The sequence below is a fragment of the Rattus rattus genome, chromosome 12 (assembly GCF_011064425.1).
Source record: "Rattus rattus isolate New Zealand chromosome 12, Rrattus_CSIRO_v1, whole genome shotgun sequence".
NCBI classification, from domain to species: Eukaryota; Metazoa; Chordata; class Mammalia; order Rodentia; family Muridae; genus Rattus; species Rattus rattus.
Window position 1 is genome coordinate 78,057,297 of NC_046165.1, and position 10,568 is coordinate 78,067,864.

General features: G+C 43.5%; 1 pseudogene; it reads left to right on the forward strand.

Annotated features, from left to right (window-relative positions):
* The first annotated feature begins 8,881 nt into the window (after nucleotides 1-8,881).
* Nucleotides 8,882-9,940, forward strand: LOC116913243 (annotated as a pseudogene).
* The last annotated feature ends 628 nt before the right edge of the window (nucleotides 9,941-10,568 follow it).

Below are 10,568 nucleotides of genomic sequence, written 5' to 3' on the forward strand. Positions count from 1 at the left end.
CCACCCGAGGAGCAGCCAGAAGATGGCCACGGGAATGGGAGATAACTTACCTCAGGATTGGACATCTGTGCTGGGCAGCCTATGCTGTGGTTTCTCACTCTTGAGGCAGGGATGCAGTCCCTATGGGGCGTCTGTCCACCACACCAATGGGGTTTTAGATTACCTCACACTGACATCATAGCAAATACATTGTACTAACCTCAGGGCTTTGGCCCCTACCAATCATATTAGAGATTACCTAACCCTTCTGGAAAACTACCCCAGTTTCCTATGAAAGAAGCCTGAGCATCTTTGTCTGGGTTGCCATTTTGATGTGGTGACCTCTGCAAGCTGGCCTTTCCTGCAGAATAAACTCTCTTTGTACTTCTATAGTGTTTGATCTGGGGTCTGTCTTCAGCAAGTCCCAAACCCTAACACGTCACTGGGAAGATGAAGGAATGTGGGGCTCCAAACTTACTGAGTTTTTTAAGGAATACTAAAACTTCAAGTTATCTTAACATGGAGCCCTCCTTGCTTAATGCGCCTCTATACCACACCCAACCCCATTTCCCTTTGTAAACCTCAGACTATGAACAGCTCTTGCTGGGTCTGAAGAAGCAGGCTTCTCATGTTTCCATTTCGTTCCTTCACACCCAAGATTCCCCTTCTGCCTCTGGGGACCCATAATTCCTGCTTTCCTACATCTGCAATCTGGTAATGACCCAACACTGGGCTCTTAGAAACCATCAGTGACTTTCAAATGACAAATTCCAGGAAATTATTTCAGTCCTCCTTTCTCCTGATCACTCTGCAAGCCCCGCACCATTTGCACTGTGGGCAATTCTGCTAGTTCTCCACCAACTATCACTGACAGTACAGCTGATGGATATCTAATTAAAGACTCAGCTTATCAGCTTCCCATGCAGAGGAAATGCAAGGTGACACGGTCACAGTCATTAGGCTAATCCCAAACACCCTAACATCCTCTAAGGTAAATTTTAAATTCTCACCAGCATGACATAATAGTGCTATCTGTGTTTTGGTTTACATGATCCAGATAATGTATTTCATGTAGGAGGAGGCATCCTACACTGTCACTCTGAGGCCAGGGTTCTCTCAGGTTCACTTGTTCCTCGGACCTCAGATGGCCTCTGTTCAGCCAGGCAGAGAAAAGCATCAGGAACTAGACAGCAGTAGGAAGGTTAGAACTCTGCAATACGGTAACACATAACTACCAGGAGAGCAGCGAATGTATTTTATGTGAGTGCCAGAAATGAGGAAACTTGTCTGGTCAATGATAAGGCAGTCTCTGCCATAAGACTGCGTCACCCAGCTACCCAGATCCGGCCCAGATAGACCAGAAGGCATGGCAGGAGCAAAATCATGCACACTGCTCCCCAACTGTGTGTATTCCTAGGCACAAAATCTCAGCGGGTCTGTCCCTTATGCTTCAGATCAGCATGTGTTCCTCACTCTCTGTCATAACAGACTATGAATCAACATTTCCATTTCCTTCCTATTGCTGTCTTAATCTATGCATTAATTTACCCTGGTATATAATCTGAAGCAATTTCCCAATCCCCAGCACCCATGAGTTTCTACAGCTGTGAAAATGAAGCTTGAGAACTAGAGACTGAGATAAAAGAACAGGTTAGCTCAGCTGTGCTTTTGTCATTTGTAATATTCTTTTCCAAAATGAAAAAAAAAGTACAGAAGAGGATTTTAGCACAAAGATCAGTGACTTCCTGTGTAGACCAACAACTCTGCTGTCAGTTTAACTCACTCTGAGCCTACGTGCCATTCCCTTTCTCTTACTGCCAGCACCCTCTTGTCTTCCCATGCTTATGGACTTGGGTAGAGTATATACTGCTTGTTGTTAAACCGTTGGATCATAATGTCATGTTGTTTTCTGTTTGTGTTCAAGGTGATTACAGAAAGAAGTAATTTCTCCTCCCCTCCTTTCCACCCTAGTGATAACCATTCATTCTGAAAAGTGGGTGTTTAAAACATCTGATTGTTTATTCCAGAGTCTATCCTGATGAAACATAAGCTTGTAATATTTTATGATTAATAAATTAGCATCAGCTGATATCACAGATGCAGAAACAGTGTTATTTGCATCTTCTTCTAGCGCTCCCTTTAGGTATCTAAAATAATGTGGGCCCAAGACTTGCTTCACACAATTTGCATTTATTTAACATAGAGTGTACCTAAGAGTTGCATAGATCTTTGCTTCATAGATTAAGAACCTCAAATTGGTTAAGACTCAGGAATTGTTTCCTTCTGTCTAGGTATGGAAAGATAGTTGAAGGCAACATGTAGTCTTCACTCATTCAGGAAACATTCATTAAGACCTTTTTGTGCCAAGCTTGGAGGCAGAAAGACAAAGCCCTTGAGAGACAATATACAATATATAATATACAATAAATTTATCATACAGTAAGAACTGTGAGCTTTTCACAGAGCCTGAGGGACAGTAACTTAGGTTTGGAACAAAACCAAAGGACTTCCTAGAAGTATTTGAAGACTGCTGAGTCTTCAGAGGGATGAATTAAGACTCTGAGACCAAGGTACAGACTGCTAAATCAAAGCCAGTAGTGTAGCCATGATGCAGTAATTCCAGGGGTTCAGTGAAGGACTCTGGCCAGAAGGATCAAAATCCTGTCTCTTTGTCAGCCCAGCTTTCCTTCTCTAGGTGTTAATGTCAAAATAATCTTCCTACACATTTTATTCTAATTTCCAGCTAGGGCTCTGCTATGAAGGAAGCTTAACCAATCGCACCTGCCAAGAGCTGCTTTCCAGCCAGGACCAAACTCCTGAAAAGGCTCAGAACCTGTGGAGCCCCACAGCCTGCAACCAGGATAACCATGATTGGTTCTGCTGTTTATTTACTCTAGAGTCACCACACATAGGCAAGTTCAGATTTCAACCTGATCCCTAGGGTTTAAGATACATCCAGTGTAAAATTAAAATTAGGTTTTATTAAGCCCATTCCCTAGCACAACAGAGAAACCTCTCTTGACTCCCACAAGGGCAAACAAGGTTAGAAAGACTGGCCAAGATCTACCAAGGTCTCAAACCTCTAGGTAATTTTATTTCTCAATTTAAGGACAAAACAAAAACTCTCTCTCTCTCTCTCTCTCTCTCTCTCTCTCTCTCTCTCTCTCTCTGTGTGTGTGTGTGTGTGTGTGTGTGTGTGTGTGTGTGTGTGTATACAATATATGTATTTAGAGGAGTGGAATACAGATGACAAGTCTATATGAATATGCTAACAAATTTTGCCAAACTTGCCGAAATGATACTGGAGCAGACCAGAGGATGAGTGATTGATTGACCACAGGAATAGAGGGTGGGATGTTTCTGACTGGTGAGGCTGTGGCTTCAGCTTCTGAGTTTATCATGGAAACTGCAGGTTCCCTACATTTTCTCTCACTTCTCCATGTCCTCTCCAAAGTAGAGGCTTAGGAAATCCAAAGATCAGGAAGCATCCTACACCCATCATGTGTTTGTTAGGTGAGTACAAACAGCTCAACTTCTCTATGTCTCTTTTTCCTTATTTGTAAATGAATAATGTATCTCCTTTGGCATGGTTGATAAGAATAAAAGCATTGATTAACACAGTGGAGAGAGCATTATAGAGCATAGCATTAACATTCTAGGTGCAGAGCAATTTGGTGGGGTAATTAAAAAAAAAACAAAAATTGGCTTGCTAGAATTAAATTTATGTGCTCTCTCCACCCAGCTTTCCAGATATTTCTAATTAAAAATAATATCAAACTAAAAAATTTATTATTGTTTGCATCTGATTCTGGAGAGTACATGGTATGGGTATGTGGAAGTCAGAGGACAAATTTGTGAAGTCAGTCCTCTCCTTCTACTTTTTTGTGTTCTACAGAGTGAACCCATCTCTTCAGGCTTGCATAGCAAGCACTTTTACCCACTGTGTCATCGTTGTGAAGTTTCTGAAGCATGCTGGAGACAAATGATCCTTCATCCCAAGGAAATTGTGATCCAGAAATGAAAGATATCATGAGTAGCAAAGATGAGACTCCGTCCTCTCCGGAAACCCAAGACCTTCTAGAATTTGGCCTGGAAAGAGACGAAGAGAAGAAAAAAGTTACTTCATCTCCAGGAGATTACAGAGGTTGGTGTAATAACACAGAATAAACACAGATTTAATTCTGAAAAAAAAAAAAAAAAAAAAAAAACAAATCATTGGTTTTGCAGCTGCTGGTGACCTGCAAGGCCAAGGGTTGGCAACAGAGGTTGAGAGGTTTGAAGTAGCCAGTTGTTTTCTTACCTTCTTGCTCTGCAAGAATCCCATTCACTTGGTTTCCAGTATCACAGGGAAATGACAGCAGAGAGGGTTGGTGAGGAAACTGCTGTTTCAGGGATCGCATCTGCACAGCCGTGCTACATCAGCATTTCCCAAACTGCAGCCCACAGGCCACCTCTGCCCTCTTCTCACTTCTAGATGCAACACGGAATTAAGAGAAGTTTGTACAAATGAATGTTTATAGTCAGTTTCATGACAAACATCAAAGATTTGAGCCCCAATTAAGCTAAGGTATATTCAAATTATTGAAAAGAATTAAGTCCCTTTTGATTGGGTATGTGCTTCAAAAGGTGTAACCAGTGATTACACCTTTACTTTTATCAATCAGAATTGTGGGGACAGATTGATGGGGGGAGACATGGCTCAGAAGCCATCATTAGCTACTCTCTTCCAGAGGACCAGGGTCCAATTCCCAGGATCAGACCCCTCTTCTGTCTCCACAGGAACTACACAGTTCATAGCACATAGACATACATGCAGACAAAACCCCTGTAGTCCTAAAATAAGAAATAAAACTCTGCAGGGATGTGTTTTCTCCGGTTCTATTAGTGTCTACCAAACACCCATTGTGTGGGACCTTGGCCTGTAAACCTGACCCTCTCAATCTATGGCCTTTGCAAACCACAGCTCCAAACTAAGTGGAGCACCTTATGGTGTGAGAAAGGCAAACATTAGCTAAATCCATGACAATGTGGAGCAACATTTGGCTGCTTCAGTGAGAACAGCTCAACAACCAGTGCAAACAAGGAAAGAGCACAGGGACTGAACACAGCTCTAAGGGGATCTGTGTTGCCTTATGGCACTGTGAGAAGTAAAGGAATTAACATATTTGAAAACCATTCTGTGAAACAGTTTGCAAAGCTCTGGATAACTGTCACCCAGGTAGCTTTCCTCTCAGGAGCCATCATTCCCTAGGCAGAGGAACAGCACTGGCTGTTGGTCTGGATCAAGGTTCACCCATAACTAGCTGTGGTAGTGGCTTAGTTATTGGCTGACCTCACCTGTTGAGGGATAACCACACTAGTTCTGTAGGATTAAGAAAGGTTTAAAATATCACACACACACACACACACACACACACACACACACACACACATACACACACAAGCTGAGCTTTCTTTGCTCTATGTATGAGGTATGTCTGTGCATGTATATGTGTGTGCATCCATATGAGTACAGACATGTGCAGTCCATGGTGCACACGTGGAGGTCAGAGGGCAACCTCGGTTGTTGATGCTCACCCACCATCTTGACTGAACAGGGTCTCTTTGTTTACTGGTGCGTGTGCCAGGCTAACTGGCCAGCAGCGTCCTATCTTGCAATATTTCTGTTGCTGGGATAAAACACCATGACCAAAAGGAACTGGGGAGGAAAGGATTTATTTCACCTTGCAGTTCCATAGCACAATCTACTGAAGGAAGTCAAGGCAGGACTTCAAGGCAGGAGCCTGGACACAGGCACTGAAGTAGAGACCACTGAGGGTCACTGCTTACAGTCTGTACCCTGTGGCTTGCTTAACCTGTTTTTTTATACACCCCAGGGTCACTTGCCCAGGGGTGGCATTGCCCAAAATGGGATGGGCCCTTCCTCTCAGTCACTATAATTGACCCACAGGTTTGCCTATAGTATTTTGTTAATTGAATTTCTGCATTCTCAGATGACTTTAGCCCAGAGGTTCTCAACCTGTGGGTCATTACCCCTTTGGGGATCACGTATCATATACCCTGCATATCAGATATTTACATTATGATTCACAACAGTGTCAAAATTATAGTCATGAAGTAGTAATGGAATGATTTAATGGATGAGGGTCTCCACAACATGAGGAATGGTATTAAAATATTGCAGCGTTAGGAAGGTTGAGAACCACTGTTTTGGCTTCTATCAGGCTGACAAAAAAACCCAGCCAGGACATCATAGGAGCCCTTGAATTACAAATGTGCCTCACCATTAGCTGTACCTGGGCCCTGGAGAGTTGAACTCAGGTTCCCAAGCTTTCATAGCAGGAGTTTTACCCGCCTGGCCATTTCCCCAGCCCACACTGAGCATTCTTGAGCAGAAAATCTAAAATGCTTCACAATCTAAAATGTATTAAACATCGGCTGCAAGTGGGAAATTCCCATACCTGGAATCCAAACAGTGTGCCTGTGTGAAAATGTATAAAATGACACCCTCAGACCATAGGTGTGTGGGAGACATACATCTCATGAAAATAGTGGCTGTTATAACCGGTGGGTTCTATTCTACAACAATATCTCATGGGTATGCACATACTCCAATTCTGGGTAAAAACAAAACTTTTCTAGTTTCAAACAATTTGTGCTCTCTGTGTGTGTGTGTGTGTGTGTGTGTGTGTGTGTGTGTGTTTGTGTGTTGTGTCTGTGTGAATGTTTGTGTGTGCATACCACAGAATCCAGTGCTTAGTAACATTAGTATTGTTACTAATTCTGCCTCTCATTTATTGTTATTACCTATTGAATATTGCAAGTTATCAGGAAGTATGGTATCAGGACTCTGCACACTAGTCTAAGGCAGCAGTTCTTAAACTTTTTATGTTCTAAGGACTTCTGGGGTCTACCCAGCCTTAAGCAAACAAGCTGAGGTGGGACACAGAATTAGACAAAAGGCAAAGAGACTATTTAATGATCTCTGGCCTTGTCACTCTCTCTAACTGTACTAGAGGCTTCTGGAAACTCATCACTCTCTTGCTTATTCTGTGGCTGCAAACCACTGCCTTCTTTTCTCTTTAACCCTCTGTCTTCATTGCTCATTATTTCTCTGTGCTGTCTTTTTATATTATAAATCTCTGTGCTTTATTACACTTTATTAATGTGTTTTATTATACTTTATAAATGCTTTTTTAAATGCTGCAACTTTATTTTATAATTGTAATATCGTTGTTCTGTTCTTCACTTAGCACTGGAACTTGACTATTGCTGTTTTGTCCTACTGTTCTGTGCTAAAACATTATCTCTTTATTACTTGTGCTTTAACAAGCACTAATAATCTGGTGATTAACACATGTTGTTTAGCAGCAGGAATTAAGTAAATATATTTATTGCTCCTTTCTCTGACAAGTCAGCCAGAAGCCTGTTGCTGGCTGGGGATCTCCTTAATTGTTCTTGAACCCAAAATAAAAAGGAAAGGAAAGACATCATTCCTACAGATGCATATATACAGTTTATTTTGTTTAGTGCTTTTAGCTTTTCATAGCTTTTAGACAAAATCTTCTCTCTATACAAAAGTATTTTCACATAGATAAAATGTTACAAAGAAAATGATTAAACCCTTTACATAGGAAAATGTGCACAGACACGCATACATTCATACAAATACGTGTTTTGGCCAGCACCAGATTCATCCACAGGTGTTCATGCATACTTACATACAAACAAATATACCTACATGTATGTGGATAAATACATGTAGACAACCAGACATATACATTGCATGGATGGATGGGCGGATGGATGGCCCCCCCAAACCACAAACCTTATTTCTTTTCTCTAGCACTTTTATACCTTCGTAGACAAATGTTCTTATAAAATTACCTCAGAGATAAAATACTACAAAAAATAGGAGTTACAGAAGAATGTTGTATGGAGTCTGTTTAAAAAAAGACCTCCTCTGGATTCTGTGAGTTAGAATGGCCTTCTTTTGATGTTGAATGGCTGTGTGCAGGGACACAAAACCATTGAGATACTGGAGAAGTATGCCTGGGAGTCTTAGGAACTCCTGGTCACTCTTATTAGTTTCCTTACATAAATGTTTGCTTAAGTTTATAATGACAGCTTCCACTGTGGCTTCAGACATGTTATCTTAAAATTATATCAATGTTCTAGTAACTAAGCCCCGAGGGAAATACACCAAAAATTCTACACATTTATTAAGATGAGGAAGAACTACACCTCTGCTCTTTCCCTGGAGGAATGGTGACCTCATCCTGGGTATCAGCCATGCCCCAAGTGCCCTTTACTCTTCTTCTTCTGCAGTGTCTCCCTTGCATACCTGCAGTGGCTCCAATTATGTTCCTTGTTGCCTGAACAGCTCCAATATGGCTTAAATCTGTGCAGTTCCTGCCATTATTCCCCTCCAGGTAGCCTCTGACCTTATTCCATTTGGACCAAAAGACCTGAGTGAGGAGGCCCTTCCTGACTTATGATATGTGTTTCCTTGTGGACCAGTGTTCAATGCTACTGGAACACACAGGGCTAGGAGACAACGAAGCAACCATTGCAGAAAGACCTATGGGCCTCCTCAAGGAAAGTGTACATTGGAAAAGTAAGTGCTGTAATTGGAAATAAATGGTCCAGCAAGTACCACAATTAGAAAAGTGGCGGGGCCCCAGCTACTATACCCCTAGTATAAACTTAAAATTGTGGGAAAGCAATTGATTTCTTAGTGGTCACTAGATCAGCATATTCAGTCCTCAGTAATCTACTAGGGCAATTGCCTGATCAAAAGATTGCAGTGGCTTTTTTGGCTCAAGTGGCTCAAAGGACTGTGCAAGGGATTCTCAGCTGAGCTGCAAGATGAAGGCGGGGGCGAGGAGGGTAAGGGGGGAGAATGAGCAGGAGCAAAGGGGCAAGCAGCCACACAGGTAGCTTAGTAGTGAAGCAGGAATGTCTGAGCCCTGAACCCATTGCACACCTCTGCTGGCCTATGCTCCAGCCTCTAGCCCGACCCTGCCTGCAGCTGATCGAACTATGCTTGTCTACTCTGGAGCCTAAGCCCGGGAGTGAGCAAGCCAGTTCCCAGCCAAAAAAGAAAAGCAAGTCCTCTGGGAGAAGTAGCAAGTCTCCTCTGACTAAGAGAAGCCTGAGTCCCCACTACTCCAAGGTCAAAGTGAAGTAGAACGTGAGGACCATCCAGGGCGAGGACAAGAGGATAGGAAGCACCAAGCCTAGAGTTTTCAGGATAGGAGCACAGGGGAGTGCAGAACAACAATGGAGACAGGCACTGGGGCCATCCCTGCCAAAGGAGGAGCTCTGCCCTGGGCAGGGTCCTGACAAAGACAGCCAGATCCTGCCAGCCCAGGAAGAAGAGAGAGACTTTAATAATGCTAGGCACTGGGAGCACCTCCAGCAGAATGAGAGTGCTGGCGCTGAGGCTCAGGAGGTGATCCCCTGCCCTGCTGCTAACAAAAGCAAAAAGGTGCCCTTTAAAGAAAAACCAAGCTTTGCACTTTCTGGGGCACTTCCTGAGGACACTAATACCTTCCAGGGTGTGGTTATTAAATACAGTGAGCCCCAGAAGCCCGGACCCCAAAAAGGGGTGGCGTCTCTGCCTCTTTAACAATGACGAGGTACTTCCAGTTATGCACATCCTTCTGGGTAGACATCATCACATCACAGACCCCACAGACCATCCCCTCTTGCTCAAAGCAACACGCAGTCTTCCAGTACCAGCTTGTGGAGTACACCTTGCTGACGGCATGGTTGGTCCGAGGGTGAAGTCCTACATCATTGACCTTGGCTCAGGCAGCTTATTGAGCTACAGGGATATTATGAACTGAAAGAAAAAGATTTACTTAAATTTGGGTTCAGCAGCAGAGAATAAGTCTTGCTTCATGAGTCTTCAGACACCTCTGAACTTGACAGGAAGGAAGGTGAAGAGGAGGAGGAGGGGGGAGGAGGAGGGGGAGGAGGAGGAGGAGGAGGAGGAGGAGCAGGAGGAGGCAATGGTGTCTCTCTGACAGCAGCTGAGAAGCAGCCTCTACTGTTAGAAACCTTCCCTACTGGAGGCCGAGGGGGTGACCCCAGCGCCGCTTCCTGCCTTAAGTCTTCCCTCTGCTGCTGCCCAGCTTGTGCTGCAGTATGAGAACTGTCACCTCATGGTTTGTAGAACTTGGCACAGCAGCTGCCTGCCTGTGGGCGCTCGTTTTCCGGAACAATCTCGTGAATTACAGCGTGTTTTCCAGAACAATCTCGTGAATTACAGCGGGTCCAGTTTGGTCAAAGCGTGTGGCTGTGGTGGGTGCCTCTAGAACTGCTGCAGAGGAAACAGCCCTTGCAGAGGGGACTGTGACTTCTCTTTGTGCAGTTTCTTATTTATGTAGTTGTTGAGCTTTGTGAACCAGGAGTTTTGTTTTGGGGACAAACCTTAGAGTAGAGAATCTCAGTCAGCTTTGAATGTCACCAAAACAACCTTCATCATTTACCAAAGCTTTGACCTGGTTCAGCTCTTGAGTCACAGAAGTTGATTTTGCACTTCATTGGGGTGTGTGTGAGAGTTTACCAGGTGACCTCTTTAT